The sequence below is a fragment of the Haliotis rufescens genome, unplaced genomic scaffold (genome assembly GCF_023055435.1).
Source record: "Haliotis rufescens isolate VD_foot unplaced genomic scaffold, xgHalRufe1.0.p SCAF_16, whole genome shotgun sequence".
Classification (NCBI taxonomy): domain Eukaryota; kingdom Metazoa; phylum Mollusca; class Gastropoda; order Lepetellida; family Haliotidae; genus Haliotis; species Haliotis rufescens.
This window is the reverse complement of record NW_025963846.1, coordinates 21,896,799-21,910,899: the sequence shown is the minus strand read 5'-3', so window position 1 is coordinate 21,910,899 and position 14,101 is coordinate 21,896,799. Positions and strand designations below refer to the sequence as shown.

Sequence of the window (14,101 nt, the reverse complement as noted above, 5' to 3'; positions counted from 1 at the left end):
GATCTTGCCCCCCTTGGTATTGAGCATAAACTTTTCCCTCAATTAGCAGTATCGAGTGGGTAGGGGCCGTTGGAGACTCTCACGGGCTCAATACAACGATTCATGTATGGGGCTTGTTTCTAAATGAATATTTAATTAGAATATGTCTTGTGTTGTTATGTTGATAAAGAAATATTACTTGTTTTCCTGACTGTGTCAGTAAAGAGGACGAGAGAACGTTTCAGTGCACAAGAACAAAGAGGAGGTCGGCCGCGGAGACACGGAGATGAGGAATATTAAATAGCACTGATCAGGACCTGTGTGTCGGAGGCAATTTATTGATATTAGTTCCTCACTTGTTCTTTGGAATAGTTACAAAGTACTCGTTAAAAAAACTTACGTGGGTATTCTTTATTGTCTGTACTGGCCTTCCGTGTTCTCTTGATTAGAATCTTTGATATGATACTTTGAAGGTGATATTTAGTAATGCAGACAGGTTCAGCATTGTGTGTTCTTCATAAGATGATTGATGGGAAATCTTTATGTTGTTGAGTTCCCTGCTGTTTTGACCCTTGGCCTGGCTGCACCATTGTGGGATCACTTTGGAGTTGAACCCAATCTCACTCACTCACTAACGGAGGCACAGTTTCATAATAACTGTGTGAGATAATGAAAGCCCACAGTGATCTTAGTCATAAACATCTGACGAGTAATTCAGAAAAATATGAAATATGCCTGGGAAAATTTCAAATGATCATTCCCATATGGTTTGGATTATACATGTTATAAAACCAATGTTCACAGTACTTTGAGACCTGTGAAGATGTGGGGGTAGAATAGATCTTCAGCAACCCATGCTTGCAGTAATAGGCGACTCACAGGATAGGGTGGTCAGGCTCACTGACTTGGTTGAAGCATGTCATCATATCCCAATGGTGTGGATCAGTGCTCATGATATCAATCACTGGACTCGATTATTTACAGACCACCATCATAAAGCTGGAATGTTGCTGAGTGTGGCAATGGAAGATCTTTATGGCGCAAATCCTCATTGGGACATTTTGTTGCCTTTTTTTTGCACAAAAAAAAAATAGCCTCGAAATGGCTGGAATGTTGCTAAGTGTGGCGCTAAACAACAAACAAACAAACGCAATATTTTGATGGTTTCGAACTATTCCAATTTGGAATTGTACCAATCAGGAATGATGTCATTAGACGTTTCGATCCTAGTTCTCAGACCTTGCCTGAGCAACACATGGCCGTGACCTGGTGTTATGCCGCTGATTATGTAAAGTGTATCTGAGGTGGGGCAAGGCAGATGCCACTTGTAAAGTGATTACACTTTTAGAAAGGACCCATGGGAGTTGGAAATGGTTTTTCTGGCTCCGTAATCGTAATTATTACCGCAACTGATCACGTAAGTGACCATGCTTTATGATGGTTTAGTTTAATTGGGCAGAATACATTCATCTCCCCTATGGCAACCTCCACCAGATGGCGCTCAACAAACGTGTGGTAGGTTTGTGTCTCTCAGACCATTAATAAGTTATCATATTGAAATTATCCTCTTATATAAAATATTTCATGTTCCTTCCCATAGGAATATTGTAGCAATTGTTTCCATATGATTGACGTTATGGCCACTGCTGTCATATGAAGTTCTTATGGGTCATTATTCTCCAAAGTACATTCCCATGTTAAAACGGGCCCCCAGCACCTAATGCTTGCCGTGAGAGCTGGAGTTCTTTTTCATTGTCATTTGTCGCGAGCATTTATAATAAACAATAATGCACTGTTCATATTGAAGTCATATTTGAAAATTTAAATCCTTTGTTTTAACATTTAAAAATTGAATATTGACTTTAGCCTTGGAGCCGTATGTTGGGTGAGTTTAGTGTTCCTTAAAGGAAATGACGGTGTTGCCAGGCATTTGGCTTTAACAAGCATACCGTCACGAACATATTGTATATTCTTCAGAAACAACAAATATTTTGTGTGGACCATGTTAGCTTATCACTGCTCCCATCTCAAACATTTACCTTCTTTCAAGATTACTCCTGTTTATTTGGAGAGCATATAGTTGAATGGGTACAACTTCATAATTGACACTGTTATGAAAGTGATATTTCTGCGGAGTCGGTATGTCAACAGTTGAATCCAAGAGCCCACGTTGTGTAGCACTTGGATGGTATTACTGTTCGCATTAAGCCATGGAATCTTCCTGCTTCCAGTTAACAAGCTCCTGCAAGGCATTGGATACCAGCTTCCTCAATGCTATCAGCTTCAGCTTCAGATAAACACAACACACAAAGGTTACACTTCCAAATGGGAGGATTGTTTCAATGTTAAATCTCTTAGTGAGATCTCTGTATGCACAGACAACTCGTGCCTGACTGTCATCCAATCACAAACAAGATTTAGATGATAGGGGTCCCTGGTGTGAGAGTATTGCAGATTTTAGAAGGGAAGGGGGTATTGTTTGTAGTCCTTGTGGAAACATGGCCAATCTAGATCCGCTGAACCCTAGGGAGACCATCTGTGCAGGTTTAGAGTTGTCTGGTGCTCAGCTGGGCTGCGATCTGATCTGATGCCGGGGGATGATGGCGGGAGGGAGTTCTGTGGGAACAGTAGGGGATTTGAGGTTTCCTGGCATAGTAAATAATTACTTACTGCACAAGGTAGTGGGATAGACTAGTTGGTTAGATATTCCCTTGTCGTGCCAGAAAGTTTGATGTTATTCCTTTCATGGGTACAATTTGTGAAGCCCATTCTTACAGTTGGGAAACCCTATGTTTGATTCTGGGGCTTTCCTTCCTGACACAGAATAGAATAGAATAGAGTACAAAAATGCCCACTTGGGACTGGTACACAACTGGAGTATTTATATGGTGTAGAGATAAGAACATGATATATATACATGACATAAATGCATGAAAACATGATGGACATGTAAATACAGGTGATAGAACCCTGTCCATATGTATAATTTTTACACGTTTTTGACGTTATTGGCATATATATATCGGGGTATATTTGGGAGAAAAAGACCCACCGTATTAGACGTAATAAGCACCCCGCTCTAATAAGCGCCCACAGCGACATTTGCTAAGATATTGGCTAGTGAACAATCCCAATTAGCACCCCTTTCGATTGATCAATGTATACAAGACTTATTTATTTGCGTATAATACGCACTCGTGTGTTATATGCACCCTTAATTATGGGCATTTAATTCTGGAAAAATATATCTGTCGTACATAAACATTCAGGCTGTCAGCATAAACCACGAAATTTATCTTTCAACTCTGTTTTTTTCTCTCACCAAAATAACATTCTAATAAGTGCCCCCTATTTCTAATTTTGAGAGCGCCCTGGGCGCTAATTACGTCGAATACGGTATCTGATTCTGCTTTGTATACAGATTTGTGGCTGATACAGACTTATCTAATTTGGGCCGTTTCGTTGGTCTCAGCTGAAACATGGGAAATACAGTCCTGGCAACAAAACTTGACCATTCTTTTGGAGGGTTCATGATTTGTTTTAGGAGGTTGTTTTTATCAGTCTGGGAAGGGTCGCCTATTTCTAACAGTGCCATGCTATTTCTCCTTCGGTTTGTATACAGTGGGCATGAGAGCAGGAAGTGTTCCTCATCCTCCGCAGAATGTGCGGACAGAACCTATTGCCAACTGGAGTGTCACACATTAAACTCACTTACTCACCCACCCACCCATGGCGCTCAGCATTGAGGGGCTAAAACAAGGATTGGTCGGCTCGGAGTCAGTATTCTGTGTCTGAGTGGGGTATTCATGTTAAACTGCGGCATGGTATCTCAGTGGGCTAGCACTATAAATCGGCATCAGTCTGGACTAGTACAACTAAAGCAGCCACATACACACACACGTGCATGCATGTCGCTGTATAAGTGCAATAATCTTGGACGCAACGTTAAACCCCATTACACCTCACCTCATACAGTTGGGTTGGAATCCCAACATGGTCAAAGCTTGTACTTTTATCACAAGCCTTCATATTGCTCCAATACAGCAAGAACCAGTGTATATTTCACTGAAGACGGAAGCGACCGATTTTCCTATCAGCCACATCCCGATCCCTCCTGTATCTGGAGGATCAATGATAACCACCACAGCACCAGACAGTGCAGATGTACACAGCGATAGGAGGGTGTCAGATGCAGTGGGGATGCTGCTTGCTTTAAGATATACCATGTTTAGGCATTAGTTTATCGACATATACACTGTGAATGTTGTGGTTCAGAAAGGTTCATTGTTATTGAATGTATCCTTTACCAACAGTCTCTCTGTCCTAATGAAACAAATGTGGAGAGTGTGTTGGTTGTCTGTACATTGATTGTATTGTTACTCTGCCGTGTTTGACTCTGCACACAAGTGAAATAAGTGAAATCTTTCATGCATTGGTCCAGCTCAAAAAAATTCAAAGTTTACTCGTGCTTGCATATCACTTTGTTGCTAATTCACATGGATGTTCGCTTAGCTTCAAAAAGTTTCGTCAACGTTGTTACAACACTGTGATAGGGATGACAGCACCAACCTAATTCAATTTATCTCCTGAAAAAAATAATCACTTCATGATTGAAGATTTAATTTCGATTCTTCACCATCGATATTAACCTTGTCCCATGACTCAATCTACCCACAATGCCCTGTGGTGGCAGGTTACAATAACAATTCCAGATTTAACAGGAAGTTGTCTGCTCCGGCACACATCCTCGCTTCTGTTGACACCCCAACTAATTGCAGGTATGATGAAATAGAGGCCTCCGTCTCAAGTTTTTGTCACATCCTCGTCAATCATACTTTTGCCGTAGCGTCTCGTGAAGCTCTGCTACAGCTCACGACTGGCAGTACCCACTCAGGTCAGTGAAGCATGAAAGGATTATAGATCTCCTGCTGAAGGCGGTGTTGTCTGTTTTAGGATCATCCCCGTGCAGCTGTTGATGAAGTGTGATAAGAAAAAATACCCCTGTGTAAAGTTTATGTTGTTTGCTTGAGATAAAACTATATGATGATCATTATTCAATGTCGAAGGTAATCTCCTTGTGATAGTTTGATGGCTGAGTAATGAGTATCCGTGCAGGCTTATGTCGTCTGCTCCTGCATTAGATCATAACAGCTCTTGACTTGTGTCACTATAACATCTCATGGGAGTATTAGGAAGCAGAAGTGTTCTGTAAACTTTCGTCATCTGTCCTGCATTGGAGCAGAACAGCTCTTGACTTGTGAGACCATAACATTAGGAAGGAGAGGCCTTATGTAAACTTGTGTCATCTGTCCTGGAGCAGAACTGGTCTTGACCTGTGTTACACCATGGTAAGTGGGAGAATAGGGAAAAGAAAAGTCTGTGCAACCTAGCAAAGGTTCATCTCAAGCTGTCTACACCTGTTTAGCATGTATATAGATGTAAAGATGTCGGAAATAGTATATTTTGCTCCTGCTGGATATTTAAGTAAAATATGCAAAATAAATCGCCTTAATTCAAACCATTTTGAGTTGTTTACATACCAGTAGACATTAAAAAATTCTTGTGGCAAGCTGTCATGGCTTGTTCTCATGCATTCAGTCACTGGTTTGCCTGCTTCAGACTCGATCATGTCTGGCCGCCCTGACTGTTGATGACTGGCCCAGAATCAACACTGGTTTGCCTGCTTCAGACTCGATCATGTCTGGCCGCCCTGACTGTTGATGACTGGCCCAGAATCAACACTGGTTTGCCTGCTTCAGACTCGATCATGTCTGGCCGCCCTGACTGTTGATGACTGGCCCAGAATCAACACTGGTTTGCCTGCTTCAGACTCGATCATGTCTGGCCGCCCTGACTGTTGATGACTGGCCCAGAATCAACACTGGTTTGCCTGCTTCAGACTCGATCATGTCTGGCCGCCCTGACTGTCGATGACTGGCCCAGAATAAACGCTGGTTTGCCTGCTTCAGACTCGATCATGTCTGGTGGCCCTGACTGTTGATGACTGGCCCAGAATCAACACTGGTTTGCCTGCTTCAGACTCGATCATGTCTGGCCGTCCTGACTGTCGATGACTGGCCCAGAATCAACACTGGTTTGCCTGCTTCAGACTCGATCATGTCTGGCCGCCCTGACTGTCGATGACTGGCCCAGAATCAACACTGGTTTGCCTGCTTCAGACTCGATCATGTCTGGCCGCACTGACTGTTGATGACTGGCCCAGAATCAACTTTGGCTTGCTTGCATCAGACTCGATCATGTCTGGCCGCCCTGACTGTCGATGACTGGCCCAGAATCAACTTTGGCTTGCCTGCTTCAGACTCGATCATGTCTGGCCGCCCTGACTGTCGATGACTGGCCCAGAATCAACACTGGTTTGCCTGCTTCAGACTCGATCATGTCTGGCCGCCCTGACTGTCGATGACTGGCCCAGAATAAACACTGGTTTGCCTGCTTCAGACTCGATCATGTCTGGTGGCCCTGACTGTTGATGACTGGCCCAGAATCAACACTGGTTTGCCTGCTTCAGACTCGATCATGTCTGGCCGTCCTGACTGTCGATGACTGGCCCAGAATCAACACTGGTTTGCCTGCTTCAGACTCGATCATGTCTGGCCGCCCTGACTGTCGATGACTGGCCCAGAATCAACACTGGTTTGCCTGCTTCAGACTCGATCATGTCTGGCCGCACTGACTGTTGATGACTGGCCCAGAATCAACTTTGGCTTGCTTGCATCAGACTCAATTATGTCTGGCCGCCCTGACTGTCGATGACTGGCCCAGAATCAACTTTGGCTTGCCTGCTTCAGACTCGATCATGTCTGGCCGCCCTGACTGTCAATGACTGGCCCAGAATCAACTTTGGCTTGCTTGCATCAGACTCGATCATGTCTGGCCGCACTGACTGATGATGACTGGCCCAGAATCATCACTGGTTTGCCTGGTTGGAGCTGCCCACAACTGTTGATAGAAGTGTGATGGAAGAAGAATTTCAGTGTGTTTATTCAGATGGCCCAAGGAAATAGTGTGATATGGCTTTGTTGACATGGCCGCTTGTATCCCTGCTTGGCGGGGCAGAATGGCCATGTGAGGAGGGAAGAGCCGCAGTAAGCAGGCACAGACAGATGGACTGCCCAATAATGGGGTTAGAAAGTCACATCTGCACATTGGGTAAATAAAATGTGCAATAAAATTATACTTATGTCCTGAATTGCAATATGAGAATGGAAGGTTGTATGACAGTCTGAGCATACAGTGGAGATTGATGCACTTAATATCATGGGCTGGTGGTAGGAATTGGTCATTTGGGCAACAGATTAACAAGAGTGATGTTTAGAACATTAGATAAGGTTTTTATTGCTTCCATACTGTCAACAGCGTGAATGGTGCCAACAAGAAATGTACACAGCAAGAATATGTGGATGCTGGTTGAAGTTGGTGGTTAAAGTTGAATTGTGAGGTTAGGTTTCTGAATTTCAAGATTGTTTTGTACGAATACCTATCTCTCATTGTTGGCTTCCCGGATTGTCTCGATATCTTAATTTCGGCATAGTGATCATGCTGTTGGTCTCATTTGTCACTGCTACAGGGACATTTATTGTCCAGAAATGTGTGTGGAGCCTTGCCATGGCATGTCAGCCGCTCACCTCTGCTCCAGAAGATGGCCTGGTGTAGAGTTCTGTTTGAAGTTACTTTCTATGTCCATTCATCTTGGCCCAGGAACAGGTTTCATTGTTTTGCTATGACAGGTGGTAAATAATGATTGTTTTTAGCATTCCTGGAGTGGTTGCTGTGGAATTTCTCATTTTCCTTTGTGAACTTACTACCTATGTGGACAGTTTGGGGAAAATTAAGACTCTGAATACTGGGATGTTTGTGTTTTGCTTGTGAATAAAACATGAATGGGGTGTACTAATGGCAGCTTCTCTTGTCTAGAATGTCATATTCACAATCAAGTCTGGTCTGTTTGATTTCTTTTACAGATTTTGTCGGTCAGTACAGGAACAAAATGTTTTTTGAATAAATTTCTGGGAATTTGTTTTCAGCAAAATTACAAACAAGTCAATGCTTCAGAAGATCTTGTCCATTAAATAATGTGAAACATGTTCACCACAGGATTTTTTTGTCTTCATTATTTTATACTTTTGGTATCATCAACATGTTTGGGGAAGAATAATCCGTGAGTTTAAACTGACCTAACCATGTTAACATTAATAAACCTCTCCTAGTTAATTATACATAGTGGAACATGTGGAAATGGGTTGTGAGTTACTTGGGTTGTCAGAAACATTATAAAACTATATAAAGGCTGAACAATTCAAGTTGAACGTCTACATTTTATGAATAAGTGTGTAATAATCTTAATATATTTTGAATGGTCCATTATCAATGTAGCAATGAACAGCATCTGAACTGGAAAATGTAGATTATATACATAAAAACACGCCTGTGTTTTTTGACAGGTGCAGCGGCTGCCTCAAGTGATGTACTTGTATGTTTGTTTTATCTTGTTTATTCAGACAGATAAAGTTTGTAAATAACTCAGTGTACTTGGCAACTCCTCGAGGGCCACTTTTGCATTTAGCGCTGAGGAAAAACTATGAAGTACATCCCGAGGTGCTTTATAAATGCATTGTTGAATTATGAATGTCAAAATTATATGCTTGCAGAAAAAGATAACTATTTTCGGTTTGTGTTCATTTTAGAATTTATGATAATTTTTTTTATATTCCTAGATAAGATAAGATTATGTTTATTGCAGAAACATGCCTTAAAAGAACAGATACAATTTTTAAATTGACAAAACATTTTGATTTATATATACATATTCCTATGAAAATAAAGTCTTATCTGATGTAACAGAGTTGCCAATGAATGGAAAAGCTCCTTTCCTTTTCTGACATTTGGAAAAAGGATATTAATGTAATGTACTTGGTCTGTCCTATAAAAGATAAACAAAGGCAAAATTGCCTTGATAATGATGATGATATTAATTTTTATGGTTGTTATCTGTAAAAAATGTTGACAAAGCAACATCAGAAATGTCAACATTCAAGTGAAAGAAATCGGCCTAGAACTTCAGATCCATTGTATCAAAATGCATTCCGGTGATTATTAATGTTGACATTTGAGTGTTTTGAGAATTGATTCCTTTATGCTCCGGCACTGTCTCTGTGTATAAGATAAGTTAGTTGTGTATAATATCAGAGGTAAAGCATTGCGGGGCTGTTTCCCCAGCACAAACAGTTCACATAGGCACCAGGGCCATGTACCAACATGCTCCACTCACAACATATCAGTATGAAACAGTTTTTGTCCCTGGATGCTGTGAGAGGTAAATACCATGTGGAACGCGCTGATGGCTTTCCCCGGAGTGTTATCCCCGTTATCCCCGCTCTGTTCTTGGAGTACAAGAATGTGCTGCCATATTCTCCAGTGTTTATGCCTGAAAGGCGATATTCTTCAACCTTTGCTTCAGCTCGGCTGGTGTTTGGTATTTAAGAGGAATACTGGCCAGTGTTCATTTGTAGATGTGAGTGTCCCTGTCCCTGTGTGCTTCCTTGGTTTGACACCAGGAACAAGGAACGGGTGATGAGATTTGCAGGAAGGTGCGCATGTTATAGGTTTTATGTCTGTTCTTGGCTTCATCTCTTCCTTGAGGGTTATCAAGATGTTGTGTTTTTTAATTAATAAGAAACTGTTATATCACATAAGGCACCGACAGGGAAGCCTACAGGAAAAGTTATCACTGACCCCTACCCTCATTCCACCCTCATCTCCCTACTGCCATCGCCCTTACCAAAGCTGTTTTAGTTTAAACATATTTTATTCTCATGAAAAGGATTGGGCACAAGTAATCACAACTTAGAACGCCCTCTCCCATACTGTACCCAACCATTCCATTGACACCATCCTGGATCGGCCTATTCATCCTAAAGGGGCTGTGGGTTAGGCATGCAGTTCAAGCATTGGATCATGCTGAAGATTCAGGTTTGATTCCCCTCATGGATACAATGTTCTCTCCAAAGTGATGAAGTTGAATATTGATAAAAGCAGCATTAAATCATTCACTCACTCACTCACTCACTCACTTCTCTGCACTCAAACAATCTTTCACACTCAACCATCCTTCTTTGTCCAGTTCTCATCCTGACAGGGTGGTCGGGTAGCCAAGTGGTTTAAGCAATCGCTGAAGACCCGGGTTCGATTCCCAACATGGGTACAATGTGTGAAGTCCATTTCTGGTGTCCCTGCCATGATATTGCTGGAATATTGCTTAAAGCGGCGTAAAACAATACTCACTCATTCTCATCCTGACAATCCAGTTTTCATTAAACAATCCTCCAATCCCCCTCCAATTCCCTCACTAACTCTCTTCTACCCGAAACCATCCTTCTTTGGCCAGTTCTCATCCTGACCCAAGCCTGCTCATTGACTTACTGATCCTGCGTCACCCCCAATGATACTGCTGAAAGGGACAAGCATTGCAGGCCGGGCTGGACCAGGAACAATTATAATATTGCATGTGGATAGATCCTCACTCTTCAAAGTGTGGACAAAAGATGTTTATCAACTGAAAAGAAGCTGTGTTTGGTGGTGTGGAAAGCCATCAAGATATAGAGTTTCAGAGCAGGTGATATTGGGTGATATTCAGCAAGCTTATTGCTTCTCATAGAAACTAAGGTGGACTTGCTTCATGCTTGGTAAGCTGTCGAGCTCAGCGTCGATGTAATGGCACTTGTTGATAGAACAGGCATGAATTATGACCAAAAAAAACATAAGTTGCCTATAGGCGCTGTCTGACTGAATTACAGTGATATAATACATCTTTCTAATATATCCCTATCTCCTCACCGACTGGGGAACATGAATGGCTGGTGGAGTTTCTCTACAAGGTGTGCGGGATCTTTCAACACCTGCGCTAATGGCCCTGTGTAGAGCAAGGAAAAACTAGGCTTGTACATTCAGAAGGTGAAAGATTTCTACCTGGAGGGAGGTGTAAATAACATTTAAGGTGATGATGGCTTGATTAACCCTTAAGGTATTGAGATGAAAGTAATTAACCCTCAACGTGACAAGAACGTTGTTGCTACCCGATTAATGTATGATTATGCTTTCAAATAAATCACCTTGTGATTTCATCAAAGTGGGTGTGCCGTCAAATACATCATTAGCTGCAAGATCTGTGAGATATCAGTAAATTGTAGATGTGTCACTTGTCGTTCTATTTTTATGCTGTTTGATTGGTTAAATTGTGAACTATGTAACCTTGAACTGATCCTGGTGAGTGTGTCATTGTCATGTTGATGTGTGATAGATGGCACTTAAAGGGGTAAGACCACAAACACCGCCTTTTATGCATAATACATCATATCAACATATTGGCTAATGTCTCACCAGGGGCAACTCTTCCTTGTGACCGGGTTATTTTGGTGTTTCAGAGGTATCAGATCATGGAGAACTTTGATGACAAATGTATCTTGAGATTGTCAGTGGTAAAAGATATTGCATAATGTTGAAAGAAGAGGTGCATTGTGCCTTTGTCATTATCCAAGCAGTGCAGGGCTAGTAATGGGCCCCCTGGTGATAGACGGGGCTGGGGGTGGGAGGGGCAGGGCAATGATACAATTGCACCCATGTCACACAGGAAATGAACCCTACAATTAAAGCCTGTCTTAGGGAGCAGTGAATGAGGATGACTTTATTAGGGGCACTTGGATTGACACTTGATTCTGGCACTCATTTATAGCCTGTGTCCGCGTTTATGGTCTGGTGTCTATGTTGCCGGGTAGCATGTCCTTTAGTTTCATTGTGAAGCATTGTGGGGCCTTTTCATGTTGTAACATTTGGTTGGGTTGATCTTTTCAGAGAAGGAAATTTTAATGGATTTTGCTGCTTGTATTTTTGTTATTAGATTCTAAATATGACAACTTTGGTTGATGGGAAGTGTTTTGGTTTGTCCATGCGTGTCGTCGTGTGTGTCATCTGACTTGTTCTGATGGTTGGTAGTCAGTGTTGTCCTTGTCGAGGAATGGGGACAATGTGTGAGCCAGGTGATTTAAACATTCCCACATTATGCTAAAGATAGGAATTTGATAGGAATCATATTTATATCTTCATATCGTATTTAGGGATAGAAAAAAATGATCTTGTTACAAATGTGCCGCAGGACGCTCAAAAACATGTTTGTGTGCCTTCAGACAACAAGCAGTTATGTAAGGTATGTTGTTGCGAATATCGCTGTACCTGGGCACTATTTTCTGATCAATTTCAAACCTTGCTGTGTGTAAAACTGAGGTGGGCGTACTTCACGGACAATGGCAATGGCAGTCATAAGGTCCCATACTGGGAGTGATGCATATTACAAATATTCCCTAATTCTTATCCTATCCGTGACAACATGCGTATTTATACCATGATATTTAAAGCCAAGTGTTGTGTGAAAGGCACGCACACCAGAAGGAAGTGGCCCAAGTGTAGAGGTCTCGTCATTACAGGCTCTTGTCATCCTGTGATATGATTATGTATCATCTTGCCTCTTGTACACCTCCCCTGCCCCCCCACCCCCCTTCCCGGCCTGCATCCTTGTGATAACCCTACTTGACCTCAGCAACATTGTTGAACATGACAAGTCCCTCACCAGCAATGACACAAGGCCTTCAATACTGGTGTACTGCCTTTGACAATACCTCTCTGTGAGTACAGTGGACAATACCTCTATATGTAAGTAAGTAAGCCATTACTAGTGTACATATGCAGTTAATGAAGTCTGTTGAAGGTTTACATATCAGAAATAGCTTGACCTTTGTAAGTCATGTTCAGCCTATGTAGTGTTCATGCTGAACACTAGAGCAGTTGTAATATTGTAGTTTGTGTGAGTGTGTGAGTGATATCCCTACATGTATCATTATTCATTATTTAAGGATTGAAGTTTTTACATTCATTAGCTGATGAAGACAGTGGCCCACGCCAGCACTTTCAAAGCGCTTCATGCCCTAATAAGTCAGTTGAAGTTATCCTCGTGAATGACCTGATTTCTTTGTGATGTTCTCACCGTCACAAACCATTAAAACCATTACCTGATATAGCTGGAGGGGGGGGGGGGGGATGGAGGAGTATTTTCAATGAGACAAATATGAGGATCATACTGGGATGAAAGTCCAAGGTTAATGTTCAATGCAGTGTTACAATAGTAACTGTTTAGTACTTTTCAATCATATTAGTTTAGTTTCATATTAATTTCCATTGGGGGGGGGGGGGGTTGATTGAAAATTAAAATATCTGTCATTTGAATTAAAGTTTGAATATGGGTTGTTCAGTAGCCAGTCATTTGAGTGAAAGAGAAATGTGGGTTGTTCAGTTGCCAGTCATTGGAGTGAAAGAGAAATGTGGGTTGTTCAGTTGCCAGTCAATGGAGTGAAAAGAGAAATGTGGGTTGTTCAGTTGCCAGTCATTGGAGTGAAAAGAGAAATGTGGGTTGTTCAGTTGCCAGTCAATGGAGTGAAAAGAGAAATGTGGGTTGTTCAGTAGCCAGTCAATGGAGTGAAAAGAGAAATGTGGGTTGTTCAGTAGCCAGTCATTGGAGTGAAAAGAGAAATGTGGGTTGTTCAGTTGCCAGTCATAGGAGTGAAAGAGAAATGTGGGTTGCTCAGGACCCAGTCATTGGAGTGAAAGAGAAATGTGGGTTGTTCAGTAGCCAGTCAATGGAGTGAAAAGAGAAATGTGGGTTGTTCAGTAGCCAGTCATTGGAGTGAAAGAGAAATGTGGGTTGTTCAGTTGCCAGTCAATGGAGTGAAAAGAGAAATGTGGGTTGTTCAGTTGCCGGTCATTGGAGTGAAAAGAGAAATGTGGGTTGTTCAGTTGCCAGTCAATGGAGTGAAAAGAGAAATGTGGGTTGTTCAGTTGCCAGTCATTGGAGTGAAAGGAGAAATGTGGGTTGTTCAGTAGCCAGTCAATGGAGTGAAAAGAGAAATGTGGGTTGTTCAGTAGCCAGTCAATGGAATGAAAAGAGAAATGTGGGTTGTTCAGTAGCCAGTCAATGGAGTGAAAAGAGAAATGTGGGTTGTTCAGTAGCCAGTCAATGGAGTGAAAAGAGAAATGTGGGTTGTTCAGTAGCCAGTCA

The 14,101-nt window shown here is 42.0% G+C and overlaps 1 protein-coding gene across 3 annotated transcripts in view; it reads left to right on the top strand.

The window, feature by feature from the left end:
- The window catches only part of LOC124119250 (plexin-A2-like), a 233,609-nt gene that overhangs the window by 25,154 nt on the left and 194,354 nt on the right, over window positions 1-14,101 (top strand). The window contains exon 1 of one of the 3 annotated variants that reach the window (XM_048396987.1): window positions 12,611-12,702. The exons of the other annotated variants lie outside the window; for them this stretch is intronic. The gene's annotated coding sequence lies outside the window, so the exon portion shown is untranslated. Of the gene's footprint in view, window positions 1-12,610; window positions 12,703-14,101 lie in introns of those variants that run through there. 3 annotated transcript variants of the gene reach the window in all.